General features: G+C 45.1%; 1 protein-coding gene across 3 annotated transcripts in view; it reads left to right on the top strand.

Annotated features, from left to right (window-relative positions):
* The window catches only part of ACADSB (acyl-CoA dehydrogenase short/branched chain), a 179725-nt gene that overhangs the window by 95596 nt on the left and 63772 nt on the right, over positions 1–20357 (top strand). The window lies entirely within an intron of this gene.

Here is a 20357-nt window from a genome sequence, read left to right as displayed (position 1 = left end):
TTGATTTAAGGTTGATAATCATCAGAATTACTAGGACTGTATGTGCCCTTGATGCACGTGGCAGGTGTCCAATGTATAGAAGGTGTTGGTATGGTCCATGGAGTTGTCTGTGGGTAATTCCTGTGTGCTGAGTAGGCCCCTATTGCTGTACAGGGCTTTGTTTACTATGTGAGAATGACTAAGCTGAGTAGGCCTACAAAGTATGTATTAACCTTTTGAAAATACTATTGCTAGGATGTGTCGTCAAAATGGTTTCGAAATCAGTTATACTCCAACTAGAGATATGTCAAATGGAGTAGATGCAAGTGTGTTTTTTCACATTGTGAATGTTAGGGACACCGTTACACGCTATGAATGTGTTTACCAAGCAACATGCTATGTTGTAATTAGAATGTGATGAGTTAACTTTCATAGGACATGACATCTGTTAATGGTCTGAGCAAGTGTCGATTTGCAGTATGCATGAATGTGATAGCAAAGTCAAGCCTGATTCCCATTAATGGATTGTTGTTTCACAGTCATGCTCTGTATTGGGACACACTTCATGTTGACAAATCTTCTTGTACAGGTATAGTATGTGTTATAGCTTTAATGATGGGATGGTGATGTAGTGGTCAGTTAGTTGGCTTATGTTGTGTGTGACATTGATCCCATATAGGGTTGTGGAAATTATGGTCTTGTGATGTGTTGGTTCAAAATGGTTCCTACCTGTTTTTTTTTTTTTTTTTCTTTTTTTTACACATAGATGTGATGTTACTGTTGTGTATGGTGTAACGTATGTGTATGTAAAGAATGTGATGACCCTATCTCTATCAGTTTCTCAGCATCAGGATCGGCAGGTGAAGGAGACTGGGCACAGGCGAGTGGTGAAGGATCTAACCATGGGGCCTGAAGTCATGATACCACCGACACCGAGGGACCCAGTGGCCCAGAGAGCAAGGGGAGTGCCACGGGGAGACGGGATCCAGTTCTTTATCTTCGGAATCCTCCTCCAGTGAACACTATCTGGCCGTGGCGGACCCATCTGGGACCACCCTAGCACTATCTAAGTCCGCCACCCCTGTACTACCACCACCCTGCCTGTAGCTCCCCACCCAGTTCGCCTTCCCTGCTTACCCAAGAGGGTGGGCATCTCCTTTGCCGCAGGCACTCCTGCCCTTGCCCATGCCCCTGTCAGCCCTGCTGCCCTCATTGAGGAGGCTGTTGACCTCCTGAGGTTGATCTGTGAGTCAGTCGACCATTGTCAATGCCATTCAAGGACTGGCAACTCCAGCCCAATAGAGTAATGCGTTCCTGGAGGGCATTCACGTTGCACTGGCTAGCTTACTGAGATCCTTTCAGGTTCTGGACTCCATGCTGATGGCAGCCAGTCACCCATTGTCTACTGCCCCTCCTCCACCTTCCTCTGACAGACCGGCATGCATCCACCTCAACATCCAAGGGTAGCTCAGACAAACATAGGCACCACAGGAATGCACACAAGCAACATACAGATGCAGACACAGCAACAGTCACAACCTGCCCAGACATGCTCACCACTCCCAGTATCACTGACACTACACCTGCAAACACCACACCAGCATTCACAGATCCAGCCACTGCACCTATTCTACCCACAGTCAGCACAATAGCAGGCCCTCATAAATCCACCCAGTCACCATCCCCACAGACACCACAACCACTGACACTCCTACATCCAGCACATCCACTATACCTGCACCACCCCATCAGTCACCTACGCACCATGGCATTCCCCAGCACCTCCACCCCACCTCAGACCCGTACACATTAACTCCCTCACCAACCCACCAGCCACAAGTACACCTCCCACAAACATGCACCCACGACACCCACACATAGACATCAGACAACCACTCCCTCACCCTCCACACCCAAATCTCCTTCTGATGAACGTCCCTGAGTCAAAAAACAGGTGTTCCTTTCACACTGCCCCCCCCCCAGGCCTGTCCCTTAAACCTCAAAGGCCTCCCATACCCCCCCTGCAATGCCCTATGCCCCTCCCCCTGCCAAGAAGTCTACCTCTCCCAAGAGACCCCAACCCTCCTCTAAGCCTGGCCCTAAACACCCCTCCCTCCCAAGCCCAATCCCAAAGGACCTCCTCCAAAGTCTAGGTCAAACCACCCCACCTCTCCACTCCCCAATAATCCCTGAGGTGCCGGCATGCCCCATTGAGGCCCCTACCTGTGGAGGTTACATGGCAGTCAGGAGTCAAGTTAGGGGCACATAGATGTGAATTGTGTGCACGTAGCACTTTTTCAAATTGGACTGGCATATGGCCTTGGACATTTCTTTCCTATTTATATTTGTTAATACATAATTGAATGAACCAGTTGTTGGTTTCGATGTTACATATTTGTCCTGCATTTCTTTTCTCAGTGCAGAGTTGTTCATGGCTGACACTGTTGGTGTGTGAGTATTTGGGTGTAAGTGATGCTTGTCCTACCTGTTTTGTCTGGGAAGCATGTGAGGTTGTGTGCAATGCTTTTGCCCCCCAGTGATGGGTGTGTTGTGTGAAGTGCATGGGTTTGTTGGGGACATATTGTTGTCATGGCATTGGTTGGCGTTTGTGTTGACCTGTGTTAGCAGCGTTGTGTGGCTTTGTGTGATTTGACTGTGTTCGTGGTTGGTGCATGGTATGTCATACGATGTGCTGGGTGTTTGCTGTGTATGTCAATTGCAGCGTTGTAGGGTTGTGTGTGTGTGTGTGTATTCCCTGTTGGTGGTATGTTGTGTTGTATGTGGGATTTGTCACTAGGTAGTGTCTATTGTGGGTGCTTGTCAATGCCTTGATTGTGTTGCGGTTGTGTTGTTGTTGACGTCTGGTGGTATTGTGTGTGATTGGGCTGGTGCTGTTTCCGGGAATTGTGCTGTGATTTTGACGTGTGTGATGGCCATGGTGTGTGTACTGTGTATGTGCGGGATATCTGTGTGAGTGCGTGTCAGTGTCAGGTTACATGCATGTGTGTCGCTCTTGGCCCCCGACGGTATGTTGTGTGAGGCTACGGACTCAGGCAACATACAACAGTTAGTTGTGTGTGTTTACGGTTGCTGTAGACGTCTTCAGCATTGATTCTGGAGTCTCGGCAAGTAGGAGCAGCGAAAAGACGTGTAGTTCTGGCTCCATGGCGGCTTCGGACAAGTATGGCTTCCTGCCTGTGAGTGTCTCCTTTTCTGCAGTTCGTTTAGGCCTGGGTTACCGTGGTGGTGCGACCGCAGCGGAAACCTTGGCAGTGTGCAACCTCGAAATCTGTCTGGTGGAAACATGGTTTCCGCTGGATTACAGCTGGCTACCGTCATCCGTGGCGCACAGACCGCTGTGGCGGTGCCAGGGGTGCTTTGGCTGTATTCTGTTCTGAGTACTGCCATGGTCTTAATTTGGGGGTCTTCTCCACCAGCCTGTGGGGGTCCTGAGACTGCCAAACTCATAATGAGGCCCTTAGTGTAGATTTTTGTAGATCTCACCATATATTCTGGTTAAAGTGGTAGTATCAGCCAGTATAGCTGTTTCTAATGTTTGAATCGTAACTTGCACAAAGTCTGTGATTATTTTTTGGGGGTAGTTATTTGTTTTTTTATAAAATGTAGGACTTCTGAATAGGCACTGCTTTGTTTATTTGGGAGCAAAGACTATACGAAAGGGATATTGGTATTCACCATGAATGGTGTATATTTAAAAGACTGGTTTGAGACACATTGGAAATGTTCTATCCATCATCCATGTTTAGCATTGGGTACGTTTCGTTAAATTGCTTGCTGGTAAAAAGATTAGGATTTCTTGTTTTGGTATTTTGAGTATCAAATAAAAGGAAGGGTTCCTCATGTTATTTGTCAAATGGTCTGGTATTTCTATATCTTGGTATCTTCTAGGAGCAGATGTTGTGTCACTGGGGACTCTTTTAGTGTGTGCGGTTAGACATTTTAAGGTAGGGATAGATGGTATTTGGCCTATAATGTGTTCAGGGACTTTGGATAGAATATCTTTAAGTATTTTGCTTGTAGGTTATCCAGAACTAGTGCTTTCCTCTCTTATACCTTGTAATACGTCTCTAACTTCAATTTCAGTTACCTTTGGAAGGTGTTTATGCTCTCTATCATTAATTACAAAAAAATTTTTTAGTAGTTGTCCTTCCATACCATGCACTAGAGTAATATTTATTACATTTCCAGTTTATTGTTTCTGTTGATGCACTTTCTTGGCTGTAGGTGTAGCCCATATGACTTAATAATTGCTTCCCTTTGTGAGTGGTTATAAATTTGGCACCTTCTGTCATTTTATCTGTAAATACACAACTATATTATAGTTTACATTTTGCATGTTAATTATTTAATAATTTATAAACGCAGTTACATTTATTTTGTTACTTGTATATTTTGTGGAGATATGTACAGTTTTGCAGCCTTCTTTTACGTTTTCTTTAGCATTGAGAAGGTGTTGATTTTCTTTTGCAAGAGAAACAAAAGAACAGTTAATGTGGTATACTCATTGCTAGTTTGTGGCTGTTTAGAGAGTTGTTTTTTTTAAGTAGCTGTTTGGATAATTTTATAATTTATTAATTTTGTAAACTTACATTTTATATGTTGTTGCTCTGTTTGGCGATTTAAAAAAAAAAAAAAAATCCTGGCACTGTTTAGACCTTGAAGATTTTGTTTCCTTTAGGTAGTCTATGATAAACGATACAGCATGTGTCACCCGCTCCACATTAAAGAAAATGTAAAAGAAATGCTGCAAAACTGTACATAATATCTCCACAATATATATAAAAAGTTAACAACTAAATAAATGTAACTGTGTTGTTAAATTATTAAATAATTAACATGCAAAACTTAAACTATAATATATTTTTGTTAATCTACTTACAGATAAAATGACCGAAGATGCCAAATTTATTTACATGTTTGTTCATATATTTAAAATTAGTAACATTTATTATTTTAGTATAATTATTACTTGGATATTTATTTGTCGATATTTATATCCCTTCTCTAGGTGTTTCTGGTTAGAACCAGGCAGAGTTTCCTTCTCTTGCAGTGTTTTTTGATTTTTGGAGTATTTATTTCCTTTAATTAGTATGCCTTTTATACTGTTTCTTTAATTCTGTGTGTGATTTTATTGGTTTAACTTGTTTATAGTTTAATTTGATTGGTTGGTTAAGTTCAGTGGTTTTAGCAGTTGATACCTGGTTTGGTGAACATTAATTTATATTTAATTGATTTAGTTTATTATTAGCTGCCTTAAATATGTATTTCTTTATTTTTTTAATTTAAAGTATGTTGATTGTGTGTTAACCGCTTGGGTGCCCTGGACGAGCTGGTCTCATCCTCAGCCACGGTTGCTGTGTGCTGAGGACGAGACTAGCTAGTCCTGCTGTGGGCTCTCGGGGGAGTGGGAGCCTGGCACCTCCTCTCCCCTGGACAGGGCTGAAAGGAGAATCGCTTCACCTTCCACCCACCCCATGACCCCCCCTGTGTGATCTGATGATGTCAGCACACGAACACACGCTGACCTCCTTAGAGGCTGCCCACTCTACGCTGGAAGCTGACCAGAGGAGAAATGCTTTAGCATTTCTCCTCCGATCACGTGGAGGGGCGAGAGAGGCATCAGAGGAAAGGAAAGGCCTTTCCTTTCCTTTGATGTCTCTCTCTGCATTTCTGCTGCCCGATCGCGATGCAATTGGGCAGCAGAAATGGCCATTAGGCACCAGGGATTCTTTTTTTTGGGGGAGGGGGAGGTTATTCATAAGGGGAGGGGCCCCTTGGGCAAGGGCCTCTCCCTGGGAGGTGGGGGAAAGCAAATTATTTTTAGGCCTTTTCTCCCCCACCCCTCCCCAACAGGGGCTGATCAGCGTTTTCTAATTAGGCCGATCTGCCCTGGGGGGGGGGGGGGGGGGGAGAGGTGCAGAAACCGCTAGAGACCAGGGATTTTTTTTTTTAGGTCACTTTCACACACTGGTTGCTCCCCTGGGGGGTGGAGGGGGTCACATTTTTTTAAGGTCATTTCTTCCCCCACCTTGGGGGCAGATCAGCCTATTGTAATTAGGCCAATCTGGCCCCATGGGGGGCAGAAACCTTTAGGCACCAGGGATTTTTTTTTGTTTGTTTTGTTTTAGATGTGGGGAGCAACCCCTTAGGCAAGGGTCGTTCCCCTGGGGGCCAAATTTATTTTAGGCCATTTCTACCCCCCTTGGGGGAGGATCGGCCTATTTCTATACTATACTGTGTATTTTATTTTTGGGGGCAGCCCCATGGGGGCACATTGCTGTTGGCCATATCTGCCCCCCCCCCCCCCCAGGGGGGCAGGTTGCCTATTTTTGGAAGGCCCAACTGCCCCCAAGGGGGGCAGAAAGCCCACCAGAGACGATCTCTTTTTAAAAATAAAAATAGGGTGGGGGTATGGCCTTACCCTCACCCCAAATAAATGGGACCAAAGTTGTTCTGCCCACTGGTGGGCAAATGAGGCAGTTATCCCCGATCCACTCCCCGGGGGCAGAAAGCCTACTAGATGCCAGGGAATAAGTAGTGAGGTGGTGGATACCAACCAGTATGGGCATGGTTATGCCCCCTCCCCAACTGAAGGGGGTAGCAGTCTTTCAACTCTCCTCTGCACACTGAAACATCTTATTCCACTACAAGCTAGAGGACATTTGATTTTTTGGGGGTTTGGTTTTACATTTGGATCATGAGAGCTTGTCTAACTCTCAAAATCGTCCCACTTGGAATGGTGAGGGCTGCACTTTTTGGTCTTTAGGACGTTGCCATGTAGAAAAATCCACAAGACCTACACACATCGGAAAATTAAGCATCTGGGTGAGTCCAGGATGGTGTGCTGCACACGCACCCTGCACCATTTTCGTAACCACAGTGCCCTGCAAACCTCCAACTTTGCTGGAAATCACACATTTGTCCCACATTTTTGTGAAGGAACGTTACAGAATCTGTAGGAATCCACAAAATTGCTACCACCCAGCATTGTCACATCTATACTGATAAAAATTCTGCCCTACTTGTCAGCCTAAAAATGTTTTTTTTCCAAACTGCCCTTTTGGACCCGCTTTGGTTCCCCCTCAATTTTGGCATGTTTTTGGCTCTTCCCTGTCACAGGCATTTGGCCCACCTACACAAGAGATATCATTTTTACCGGGAGACTGAGGGGAATGTTGGGTGGTAGGAAATTTGTCCTGGTGCGTTGATCCCACACAGAAATGTGGGGAAAAATGAGTTTTTATTTTTTTTAACCTAAATTTGAGGTTTGCTGAGGATTCTGGGTAAGAAAACACTGGGGGATCCATACAAGCACAAGCCACACCTCCTTGGACTCCCTGGGGTGACTAGTTTTCAGAAATGATTGGGTTTGGTAGGTTTCCTTATATGGCTGCTAAGCCCAGGACCAAAAACGCAGGCCCCCCTGCAAAATCAGGTAGTTTTGTATTTGATCATTTTGATGTGTCCACATAGTTTTTGAGGCATTTCCTTTCGCGAGCACTAGGCCTACCCACACAAGTGAGGTGCAATTTTTAGCAGGAGATTTGGGGGAATGCTGGGTAGAAGGAAATGTGTGGCTCCTCTTAGATTCCAAACTTTCTATCACCGAAATGTGAGGAAATTTGTTTTGTGTTGCCAAATTGTGAGGTTTGCAGAGGATTCTGGGTAACACAACCTGATGAGAGCCCCACAAGTCACCCCATCTTGAATTCCCCTAGGTGTCTAGTTTTTAAAAAATGCACAGGTTTAGCAGGTTTCTCCAGGTGCTGGCTGAGCTACAGGCCAAAATCCAAAGCTACGCACTTTGCAAAAAACACGTGAGATTTCAATGTAAAAATGTGATGGGTCCATGTTGCGTTTCCTGTCGCAGGCACTAGGCCTACCCACCGACACAAGTGAGGCAACATTTTTAGTGGGAGGCTTGGGGGGACACAGAATAGAAAAACAAGTGTTATTGTCCCTTGTCTTTCTCTACATGGTTTCCTTCCAAATGTGACAGTGTGTAAAAAAGACGTCTATTTGATAAATGCACTGTAATTCACATTGGGTACTCCGGAATTCAGAGATGTGCAAATAACCACTGCTTCTGAACACCTTATCTTGAGCCCATTTTGGCAATACAAAGGTTTCTTTGATACCTATTTTTCAGTCTTTATATTTCAACAAATGAATTGCTTTATACCCGGTATAGACTGAAAACCCATTGCAAGGTGCAGCTCATTACTGGCTCTGGGTACCTAGGGTTCTCAATAAACCTACAAGCCCTATATATCCCTTCAACCAGAAGAGCCCAGCAGACGTAACGGTGTATTGCTTTAAAAAATCTGACATCACGAGTAAAACGTGGAGAAAAATGGCTGTTTCTGATGGATACAACTACCTGTGGATTCCTCACCTAATGAATACTCCCATTGAGCCAGCATTCGACGGAAATCTTCTTCCTAGCTTCTGCACGTCGACGAGGACGTCACAATTGCCCACGTGACGGCGTCTGATGTCAATCAGGCAATAAGAGGTCCTCGCCGACGTGCCGACGTCAGTTCCATTTTTTCCATGCCATTCGAAACTGTTATCTTCGAGGGAGCTACTGTTGCTGTTCGACAGTTAGTGTGTTTTTGGTTATTTTTACTTTGAGACATTACAATGTCGCAAAGAAAGTCAGGATTCAAGCCCTGCCGAGAGTGTGGAGGCAAGATGTCGGTAACGGACCCACATTCTGACTGTTTGTGGTGTCTGAGTTCCGACCACGATGTTGGCAAGTGCGATTCTTGTCAACACATGAATCCGAAGGCCCTGAAATAACGTGAGGCCAAGCGTTTTCTTGCAAAATCAAAGAAGGAGAAAAGGCGTCACCGAAAGTCGTCGTCACCGAAGTCACATCGGCGTCATCGGGACTCCCGGCGCCGTCGAGAATCTTGGCGCCGGTCGAGCAGGGAGAGGTCTCGATCAAGGTCACCTTCGACTCGACGTCGGAAGACTTGGGAAGTTAGTCCCACTGTCTCTCCCCAGCCGACGACGCTGTTACCTTCTCCGACTTCGCCCATGTCATTGGTTTATCCTCCTTCTGTGTTCGAGGTTCCACAGCCTCAGGTGTTTTCTCCGTCTATGCAGACGTCGAGACCGGCGTCGATGTCTCCTTCGAACCAGGCACCTCAGTACCCGGCTTTCACAGCCCCTGGAGCTGATAGTACCGCATTCTTGAATGTGATGTTTTCCATCTTCCAACAGATGGCTCCAGGTGGTGGACTGGCTGGTCCTTCAGGCCCTTTGGCCTTTAACATGGGTGCTCCGGCTCCATTTCGACCGGTATCGGCTCCTGTGGCTTCGCCCCCTTCGGCTCCTGCGGCTTCGGCGTCTCAGTCAGCGACGCCAACTCGACCTCCTCCGACTCCGGAACAGTCTTCGCTTTGTCCTGCTCCATGTTCGGCGCCGAAGAAAACCATGGTGCCTTTAGACCCGGCGTCTGACGGATCCGAAGATCGGCGTCAAGCTTCGACATCTGCTGACGCCATGTCGACACCGAGGAGAGACTGCATTCGAGGAGGCTTGCTCTTCGCCTCCTTGAAGAACAGGAATACCGGAGACCAGCTTTGGAGGAAGGGGAGATTGAGGACTCTCGTGAGGGTCTCCATGGCTTGGACACTGCTAGTGGCCTGGACACATCTCCTGAATGGGACTTGTCATCACCTAGGGAGTACACAGAGGAGGCAGCCTCTTTTCATTTAGTCATTAGAAAGGCGGCTGACTTTCTGGACCTCCCTTTGCCAGTGACTGAGACCAAGCCTAATATCTTGACGGAAGTGTTGCATCCTGCCTCTACATCTGCAGAGCCACTTTTGCCTTTCAATGAGGCACTACTGGACCCCATTATGGAAGTCTGGAAGAAGCCGGTGTCTTCTTTGGCCGTGAGTAGATCTGTGGCTCAGAGGTATCGGGTGGCACCGGCTGATCCAGTCTTTCTTTCCAGGCATCCAACACCTGAAAGCCTGGTGGTTCAGGCTTCGTGCTCAGCTCGGTCTGCTCCTGGGTCCTTTCCAGCTGTGCCCTCGGATAGAGACTCTAAAAAGATGGACATGTCGTCGAAGAAGGTCTTCTCGTCATGTAGCATGGCTTTGAAGTCCACCAATGCTACATGCATCTTAGGGAGATATATTTCCGCCCCGATGGATGAGATTAAATCGACGCACACAGAGGTTCCTCAAGAATTATTGACCCTGGTCTCAGATGCTCAGGCAGCAGCAACCCAGGTTATTCAATCTGGGTTGGATACATCTGACTCGGTTGCTAGAGCAATGGGCACTGCTGTGGCTACGAGGAGGCAGGCCTGGCTTCGTAGCTCTGGTTTTTCCTCTGATGTGCAACCGACCCTCTTGGACCTTCCTTTTGAGGGTGACAAACTTTTCGGCGCCAAGGCAGATTCGGCATTAGAAAGGTTCAAGGAGAGTAGGGCCACTGCCAAGTCGTTGGGTTTGCAAGCCACTTCTTCAGCTTCGTCCATATTTTTTAGGAGGTTTTGAGGATTTGGTCGTGGTTCCTCCTCCTCCTTTCGAGGAAAATTCCAGCAACCCACCTCTGCTCTCTCCTATAGATCTTTTAGAGGGAGGGGTAGGGTCCGTACCAGGGGAGCCACTCGGCAGCACTCTGCCTCTTCCTCATCCTCTGGAGGGGTGCAGCATGGGAAGCAGCCTTAGGCTTCCGCCAATTCCTTCTCACTCCACTCCTGTAGGGGGGAGGTTACTGAATTTTCTCCACAAGTGGGAGGTCATAACATCAGACTCCTGGGTTATCGGCTTTGTGAGAAAATGCTATGCCCTACACTTTCGGGAGTTTCCGCCCACATCCCGCCCCGTCCTTCCTTTTGTTCAGAAGAACACCTCCTGTTGCTAGAACAGGAGGTTCAAGTCCTCCTTTCAAAGGGCGCAGTGGAGTTGGTTCCAGAGCAGGAAAGGGGTCAGGGTTGTTACTCAAGATACTTCCTGATTCCTAAGAAGGATGGTCGGTTGAGGCCAATCCTGGACCTGAGGATCTTGAATTGGTTTCTCAAACAGGAAAAGTTCAAGATGCTGACCCTAGCTCGGGTGCTTTTGGCGCTGAACAATGGAGATTGGATGGTGTCTGACGACTTGCAGGATGCTTACTTTCATATCCCGATACTCGCACAGGAAGTATCTCTGGTTTGTGGTGGGGTCGCTGCATCAGTTTGCGGTCCTCCCGTTTGGTCTTACTTCAGCACCTTGAGTCTTCACGAAGGTGATGTCGGTGGTTGCAGCGGAGCTCAGAAGGAAGGGGATAGCAGTATTTCCTTATCTGGACGACTGGTTGATCAAAGCTAAGTCTCCGGAGCTCGTGTTGCATCACCTTCAGTCGACTACTCAGTTGTTGTTCGACCTGGGTTTTTGGGTGAACGTGCCCAAATCTCACCTAGAGCCCTCTCAGCGCCTCCTGTTCATAGGGGCAGTACTGGATACAACATTGAATCGAGCCTTTCCTCCACTTCAGCGGATTCAGGACATTCAGGCGTTGGTTCCAATGTTTCGAAGTGGAGCGGTTATTCCGGTCCTCAGGGTCCCCTAGCCTGCCCGGCCTGTTTGCTTCTTGCATACTGTTGGTCACTCACGCTCTCTGGCACATGAGGGCTCTTCAGTGGTGCCTCCGAAAGCAGTGGTCTCAACACAAAGGAGATCTCCAAGGTTCGTGAGAATCTCAAGGATTTGAAATGGTGGATTGCGGACGGCAATCTTACCCGAGGAAGGCCGTTCTCGCAAGCTCCGCCTGTGGCCACGGTAATAACGGATGCTTCCACTCTAGGGTGGGGAGCTCATCTGGGGGACCTGGAGATCAAGGGTCTTTGGTCTCTCCAGTAGAACAGATGTTTCATATAAATCTGCTGGAGTTACGGGCTGTACGTCTGGCTCTCAAGGCCTTCCTCCCATCCCTTCACGGTCAGTCTGTTCAGGTCCTGACGGACAATACTACTGCGATGTGGTATATAAACAAACAGGGAGGAGTAGGGTCGTACCTTCTCTGCAGAGAAGCTCTTCGGCTATGGTCCTGGGCAAAGGATTATCAGATTTGCTTGGTAGCAAATCATCTGGCTGGAGTCTTGAACGTACGTGCGGACAGTCTGTCGCCATTTCTCGGCCGATCACGAGTGGCGTCTCCATCCGTATCAAGCCCGTCTAATCTTCCAGAGGTGGGGGTTTCCTCGGATAGATCTGTTTGCCACTCGGGAGAACTCGCACTGCCCGTTATTCTGCAGCCTCTAGTATCCGGGACAAGGAGCATTGGGGGACGCATTTCAGATGACCTGGTGCGACCAGTTGCTTTACGCGTTTCCCCCCATACCCTTAATTCCTCGTGTATTGAGGAAAATTCGCCAAGACCGGGCCCAAGTTATCTTAATAGCTCCGGATTGGCCGAGGAGGGTATGGTACATGGACCTTCTCCAACTCTCTCTCCGCTCCTCTCAGGGCAGACCTCCTCTTGCAGTCGCAGGGGCAGGTTTTACACCCCACCTCCAGAGCCTGCACCTTCATGCCTGGAGATTGAATGGGGCAACTTGAGTTCTTTCTCTCTCCCGCCTGATGTAGTGGATGTTATCTTAGTGGCCAGGCGACACTCCATTAAATCTATCTACGCTAATAGGTGGTCTAAATGTGTGGTTTGGTGTGGAGAGAGGCAAATTGATCCCTTACGTGCTCACTTGTCAGATATTTTATCTTTCGCATTGTCTTTGGCACAGAGGGGTTGTGCAGTGGCTACGGTTAAGGGATACTTGTCTGCCCTATCAGCCTTTCTTTGTCTTCCAGACCAGCCTTCTTTATTCAAATACCCTATAGTACTTAGATTCTTGAAAGGTCTTGTTAATAAATTCCCTCCTACTCCTTTCATTATGCCTCAGTGGGATTTAATCTTGGTTCTAACTTTTCTTATGGGGCCCCCTTTTGAGCCTATGCATTCTTGCCCCATAAGATTATTGGTCCTTAAGACGGTTTTTCTGGTTGCAATTACTTCTGCAAGGAGAGTGAGTGAGTTGCAAGCTCTAGCTGTAAAACCCCCTTATACATCTTTTTTTATAGGGATAAGGTGGTGTTGAGGACCAAGGCTGCTTTCCTACCGAAGGTTGTTTCACCCTTTCATATGGCCCAGGCGATGACTCTTTCCACGTTTTATCCTCCGCCTCATCCTTCAAAGGAAGAAGAGAGACTTCACCTCTTAGATCCAAGGAGAGCGCTAAGCTTTTATATAGATAGAACAAAGGATTTCAGGCTGGAGGATCAACTCTTCATCGGGTACGTGGGAAAGAGGAGAGGAAAGGCAGTCCACAAGAGAACACTCTCCAGGTGGGTTGTACTTTGCATTAAAATGTGTTACTCTTTAGCAAAGAAAGAACCCCCTGATGGTATAAGAGCTCATTCCACCAGAGCTAAGTCGGCCTCTTCGGCCTTGGCTAGGGGTGTTCCTTTGGTTGACATCTGCAAGGCCGCAACTTGGTCATCCCTTCACACTTTTGCAAGGCATTACTGCTTGGACTCTGAGGTCAGAAGGGATGGCCATTTTGCACGGTCAGTGCTGCAGGATTTCTTGGTTTGACCATTCAGGCACCCACCACCGAGTGCGGTACTGCTTGGGGACTCTATTCATTAGGTTAGGAATCCACAGGTAGTTGTATCCATCAGAAGAACGAGTTGCTTACCTTCGGTAACAACTTTACTGGTGGATACATTAGCTACCTGTGGATTCCTCATGGTCCCACCCGTCTCCCCGTTGCCTGTCTGGTCTAACCAAGTAGTTCTTGAGTGCGCTCCTCTTGGTTTTGAGGACTTGTACATATTCTGTATTTATGTTCATATGTATATATATAATTATTAGTATATTCATTTACTTGTTTAAAAAAAAATTTACAAAAAAAAATACGTTCTTAGAATGATGTATTTATTTGGTATTTCATTAAATATTGATATTTGTTCATTTATCTCAATGGCCTATTATTCTCAGGCACGTAAAAAATGTTGGTACTGACGTTGGCACGTCGGCGAGGACCTATAATTGCCTGAATGACGTCAGACGGCGTCGCGTGGGCAATTGTGACGTCCTCGTCGACGTGCAGAAGCTAGGAAGAAGATTTCCGTCGAATGCTGGCGCAATGGGAGTATTCACTAGGTGAGAAATCCAAAGGTAGCTAATGTATCCACCAGAAAAGTCGTTACCGAAGGTAAGTAACTCTTTCTTTTTTTCCACCTCAATTTCAGTATTTTTTTATTTCAGCTGTTATTATTTATAGGAAAACCTTGCAGGATCTACACATATGACCCCTTGCTGAATTCAGGATTTTGTCTACTTTCCAGAAATGTTTAGCTTTTCCAGGATACAGCATTGGTTTCTCACCCATTCCTGTCACGAAGTGGAAGGAGGCTAAAAGCACAAAAAATAGTACAAATGGGGTATGTCCCAGTAAAATGCTAAAATTGTGTTGAAAAATTTGGTTTTCCCATTCAAGTCTGCCTGTTCCTAAAAGCTGGGAAGATGGTTATTTTAGTACCACAAACCCTTTGTTGATGCCATTTTCAGGGAAAAAAACACGAGCCTTCTTCTGCAGTCATTTGTTCCCATTTATAAAAAGTAAAAATAAAAAAATGAAATTTCCGCTATATTTTAGCTAATTTCTTGGTCGCCTCCAGGGGAACCCACAAACTGGGTACCTCCTGAAATCCCTAGGATGTTGGGGGGGGGAAAAAAAGGACGCAAATTTGGTGTGGGTGCTTTATGTGGACAAAAAGTTATGAGGACCGCGAACTGCCCCAAATAGCCCAAAAAAAGGCCTGGCACCGGAGGGGGATAAGGCCTGGTAGCGAAGGAGTTAATGTTTATCATTAATAGTTGTTATGTTTATTTCATGTTAATAAAGTGTCATTTTTTTTGGTCTGAATATATATATTTTTGTTAATTTAATATATTTTATTTTAATTTTAGATGTTAATGATAAGTGTACGATTTATTTTAATTAACTATTTTATGGTAAAATTGGTATTTTGGTGTTTTTTATTGTTATTTATTAGTGATTTAGCCCAAATTTTGGTATACTATATTATGGGCCTTGATATTTATGACATATTCTCTGTGTATTTGGAAGTGACAATATTGGTGTTAACGATATTTGTAAAAATCGGTGTTTGATCATGATATTTTTGTTCTTATTAGTGTTTTATTTTTATTTTTTTGTTTTTAGTTAAGTGTCCTCGATTTTAAATTTATGATATTTGCATTTCTCTATTTGTGGAATCTATATTATGCCACTGATCCTAGCAACCCACAACTATGCTCTTTCAAAAGAGGTCTGCCCACCATGACCACTCTTACAATCAAATCACAGTAGCGGCTTCCACCAGCTACGTAGCACTATAGATGTGCAGCACGTAAATATTGCCTTGAAACAAAGTATTTTGAGCATAAGAAAGTTAAAGGTTAATTAGGGTACTTTACAAATTGTAATGCCAGTGGTGTAATTTATGCTACTTGTTGTTCCTCCCGCAAGATCTACATTACCTAGACAACACATAAATTAGAAGCATGAAGACTGCAACACTGCACCAGAATTAATTACGGAACAATTGGAGCCCATCTGGTCAAACATTTTGCACAGTATGGCCATACGGTGGAAGAAAGCTCGTGGCAAGTTGTGGAATCGCCAGAACTCGACTCATGGTGGGGTAACCACATCACGAAACCACTCCTAAAGGAATGCAAGTGGATTGAATGCTTGCAATCCATGAATGATGGATTAAATTTGCTCAACAAGGAGATTTACCACCTTGGTGTTTGGTTAATTCTGGCATTGTAACTATTCTTGACACTTCTTTTCTATTACCTCTTTCACTTATAGAACTGACTATGCTTCCTAACATTCCTCTTATTATCATTTTATTTATACCCATTGATGGATTATGACTGACCTTATTCACTAGTTTTTTACACTATTTACCAAAAGCTGCATCATTTTTGTTCAAGTTGCCAGCGGGATTGACATTTCTTTTTTTAGGAAGTGGTTTTGGATCAGTTATTGTCTTATTGCTCCATTATAGGGTTCTTTTGGTCATCGCTTGGCTTGGGGGGGGTGAGTGGGGGGAAGTATTTTGAGTCTAGAGGACCCCCCAAGGAGACTCTCTTTAGGCAAGTTTTTATATGTGTAGTTGCCAGTCTAGTGCTTGGCTGACTTCACTTTTGCTTAAGAGTGCACGTTTTTTATCTGGTCTCTCTCGGACTCTCAAGTTGTTGCCGTCCCGCATTGCACAAGTTGTAAAACCGACACGTGGTAAGCATACCTGACGTATATTCTTGGGGAATCCTTTATTCATGGTTTCCCATTTCTGAACGCTACTTAGTTTTTGTTATTTTTTGTGAGCCTTGGAAGGATTTTGATTGCTACATTTAAGGTATTTATCTCATGGCCATGCGATTCTCTCCTTTTGCATGTATGTAAGAGGTTTTCTCAACATGCAGAATGAAGCTGCTTACACTTTAGGCTGGGACATATGATTTTTTGGTACTTTTTTTTAATTTTTTTTATCAGGCCTCCACAGTGTTCTATTCATGGGCAACATAGAATGATTCTTAAGGCCGGCATGTTTTGCAGTTTTTTACATGGGGATACAGAGTTATGTTTGCCCAATGTTCATCTCACAGATCTGTATGACCGGGATTTTGGGGTTGTGCACCTTTATCCAATCGTGGATTGGACTGTGCTGGTTTGGGCACAGCTACCGATCTCTCTTGCATGCAAATTGTTTGACAGTACCACCACCAGTGTCCTTCACAATTACGTTGAGTATTTTGCTTGCTTTTGTCTTTTCAGTAACTGCTTTCTGTGGGGGTTCATACATTGTATTTGCCACTGCAGGACCTTAGTAACAGCCAGCTAGTTCAGGTTTCACTAGTTTAGAGTTTATTTGCCTGACTTCTGGTCCTTCATTTGTTTGAGCTTAGTTGCATTTATATATTACGTCAGGTCATGATGGCTGGTTTCTCGGATATATTTGGTTTTGCACCAGAATTCTACGGCCAGGTGAGCATCTGCTTTCTTTGGCTTACCCTTTTGCTTTGCCACATGGATTGTGGATAGACAGTTCTTACGTTTCTTGTAGATTGCTTCCTGTTGGCTCTCTCCTGAGGAAGACCCCAATCAGATCATTCAGAGGGGGTCGAAACATCACCTTCTTGGTTCCAACCATTCATTCACAGCTGCACTTATTGCAGTCTTAAACATGTACTTGTCTGGATTCAAAGGAAAATATACCCCAACGGTTTGGATTTGTGTATTTACTGTGTATGTCGCGTGTTTGTAACACATTAGTTCTCTAGTTGGCACTTGCACCACTACTAGGAGCACATTTCTGTGTTTAAACTGTCTCATGTCATGCATTTTTTTGTTTTATTAAACCATCTTTTTTTTTAAAAGTTTTGCAATATCAGCTGCAGCTGTCAAGCCTTGGTTTACAGTTGTGCAAATACAGATTCAGTGTTGCGCTATGAATGTCAGTAGCACTACACAGTACAGGAGTACGATGGCATGTTATTTCAACCTTTTGCAAACTTACTAGGAACAAAAAACGTGAACCTTTAACCTCAATCCACCTATGATAGTAAAAAAAAAAAAAAAAAGACATTATAGAGTATAGATGCCTGAACTTCTGTCTGGAGGAGGGCAAGGGAGAAAAGGGGGCAGGGGTGCTGGTGGCGTAGATGGGGTGAAGGGCTGGGGCCATCCACTCCACTCCAGTGCCAGGATCAACAGCATGCAGCCCGGTCAGATCTGTGGAACTGTGATCCCATTCTGGTTCTCCCCCTCTGTAGGGGTGTGGGGTGTTACACCTAGCCTAGGGAGGTGCTATTATCGCAAGAGATGCCAGACTGTGCTACTCGGTGCCCTCCCCGCTGTCAGGGGTCACTTGAAGAGTGGATAGAAACTTAGCCTACGCAGCCGCTATAGGTCTCTTCCTCAGACCTCTTCTCGCTGGCGCTTTCACTGTGTCATATTTTATGATTGCCTCACAACAGTGTTCTGTGCCCGGGAACATAGGGGCTTTCCAGTAGATCGCTAGCAGCAATGCCGAGTCAATGAAACAGTGTATTGCATCGCCCATCCTTTGGCTGTTTTAGAGACCCAGCAAATAGCTCCAGCCAAACATGGGTCCCATAACATGGGTTATGATTGTGCCTACTTCAGTCCAAAACGTACAAACACTTGGACAGGACCAGAACATATGTATCATGTCCACTGCAGAGGTACGACATCAGGGGCAATCACGGGATGCTGTTGAGAATATTGTTGTGTACTGTTTATCTTGTGTTTGGCTCGCGGGTTGTTGAGCCGAATGGGGGGGGGGGGCTCCTGTGTAGAATGTGGGTTGTGGAATGTGGCCTCGGGGGATGGAATGCGGGAGATGCGGCCAGATGGAGAAGGCAGTTGGAGTGGTGCCGGGGACATACTGTGGAGGTGGTTCTTTGTCCTATGGAAATAAACGTGGAGTTTAATCCTACCTTGTGCGACTTCGTATTCTTTGAATGCAACATAATATTGGCGACGAGGAGTCTTCTGTGAACCACCTCCGAACCTACGCTCAGTGAACCTCTTTGAAGCGGACGCAGCACTATTAATGGATCTCCGGTGAAGGTGAGATCAATTTCATCGTTGGAACAAGTCACAGAGAGATTTTTGGCTGACTCGCTGTTTGTGCTCTGAATTAAGTTTATACGCGCTTTAAAACTCATTTGGCATATAGCGCGTGCATCGTATTAAAGATTTGTTTATCTTCGGTCCCCGGCCGCGAGCGCTTTCTCGCTCCAGTTCATCACGCGCTCTCTCCTGTAACTGCCTGTGTGGCGCGTGTTTGTGTAACAGAGCACTCCAGCACATATAATTCAGGACGTTTCGTCATCTATTGTAAAGGGAATATATATAATTACCACAGACATCTTGGATTCTCCTCATGGATGTGTACTCGTTCATCGGTCTATTTGAAAAAAAAGGGGGAAAGGAAGGTGAACTTCCTTTAGAAAACAGACTGGTGGTTTGAACATTGCCAATGAGGAGGTTGCAACTAGTGGCTGTATGTTTTTTTTTTTTTTTTTTTTTTTTTTTTCTCTTTCTTTTTAGTCAAGTTTTGTTTTCAACAACTTTATTGCTCCCTCTCAGGCTATGTACTTGAATTTTGAACAAAATTTGTTCAGAACTACATCAGAAGTTTCTGTGAGTGTGATTGATAATTTGTCTTTAACTTGACGGTCTAATTTTATTTGATAATTATGCAATCAGTCTCTGCCCCTCCTCCATTTCTAGAAACACCTGGTGAACCACCGGTGTCTTGGTCTCAATGGTTTGATGCTTTTGAAACTTACTTAGGAGCCATTGGGGCATCACGATATCGACCTGAAAGGAAAAAGTTTTTGTTATTACATTCGCTGGGATTTGAAGGCTGAGAGACTTTGAAACACCTTCCTGAAATTGAAATGACCGATAATGAAGAATTGGATGAATATCAGGAAACAGTGAAGAAGCTGATCTTGAGGTTTGATAAACAACCTAGTCTTGTTGTTTTGCCCAACAAATTCTTCAAGAGGGTCCAGATACAAAGTGAATCGATAGATGATTTTGTTAGTGCGCTTCGTAAGTTGTGTGCACAATGTCAATTTGGTGCATTCCGTGATCAATTAGTCAGGGATCAACTCATTGGGAATTGTTATGACAGACATATTCAACAAAGACTACTTACCATGGGTGATCCTTCACTTGAGGAGGTTATTAAGCAGGCAAAAAGCATTGAATTGGCCCAAGTTTCTCTTAAAGAACTTTCGTGTCAACGCAAGGAAGATGAGAAAGTTTGTGTCAATGTTGTCTCCTCACGCAAAGAACTCAAGACCAACAATAATCAGTTTTTCAAACGCAGCAATATTTGTTTTAGATGTGGAAATGTTCCACATTTGAAAGACTCTAAGGGGTGTCCCGCTAAGAAAGTTATTTGTCACAAATGCGGCCGGACGGGCCACTTTGCTAGAGTGTGTCAGAGTGTCAAAAGTGACAAGAATGTTAAAATCAGCAGTGTCTGATATCTGTGAAGGGTCCAATCAATGTTTGGAAAATGAATTCCGTGACATGATTGTGGTTGTCACAGATGAGCAAATTTCATTGAATGATTTTGAGAAGTGTGTGGGCCCGTATGTAGATATTTGTGTGGGGGGTAAAACACTTAATTTACTTGTGGAGTCTGGGGCACGCATTACTATGATAACTTTAGACTTGTTCAAGAGAACGTGGGGTCATAGGAAATTGTTTCCACCTGACAGAGCTCCTGTTTCCTATG

This window comes from Pleurodeles waltl, chromosome 6 (genome assembly GCF_031143425.1).
Source record: "Pleurodeles waltl isolate 20211129_DDA chromosome 6, aPleWal1.hap1.20221129, whole genome shotgun sequence".
Lineage (NCBI taxonomy): Eukaryota > Metazoa > Chordata > Amphibia > Caudata > Salamandridae > Pleurodeles > Pleurodeles waltl.
The sequence above is the reverse complement of the archived record's forward strand: the minus strand, read 5'-3'. Positions and strand labels throughout refer to the sequence as shown.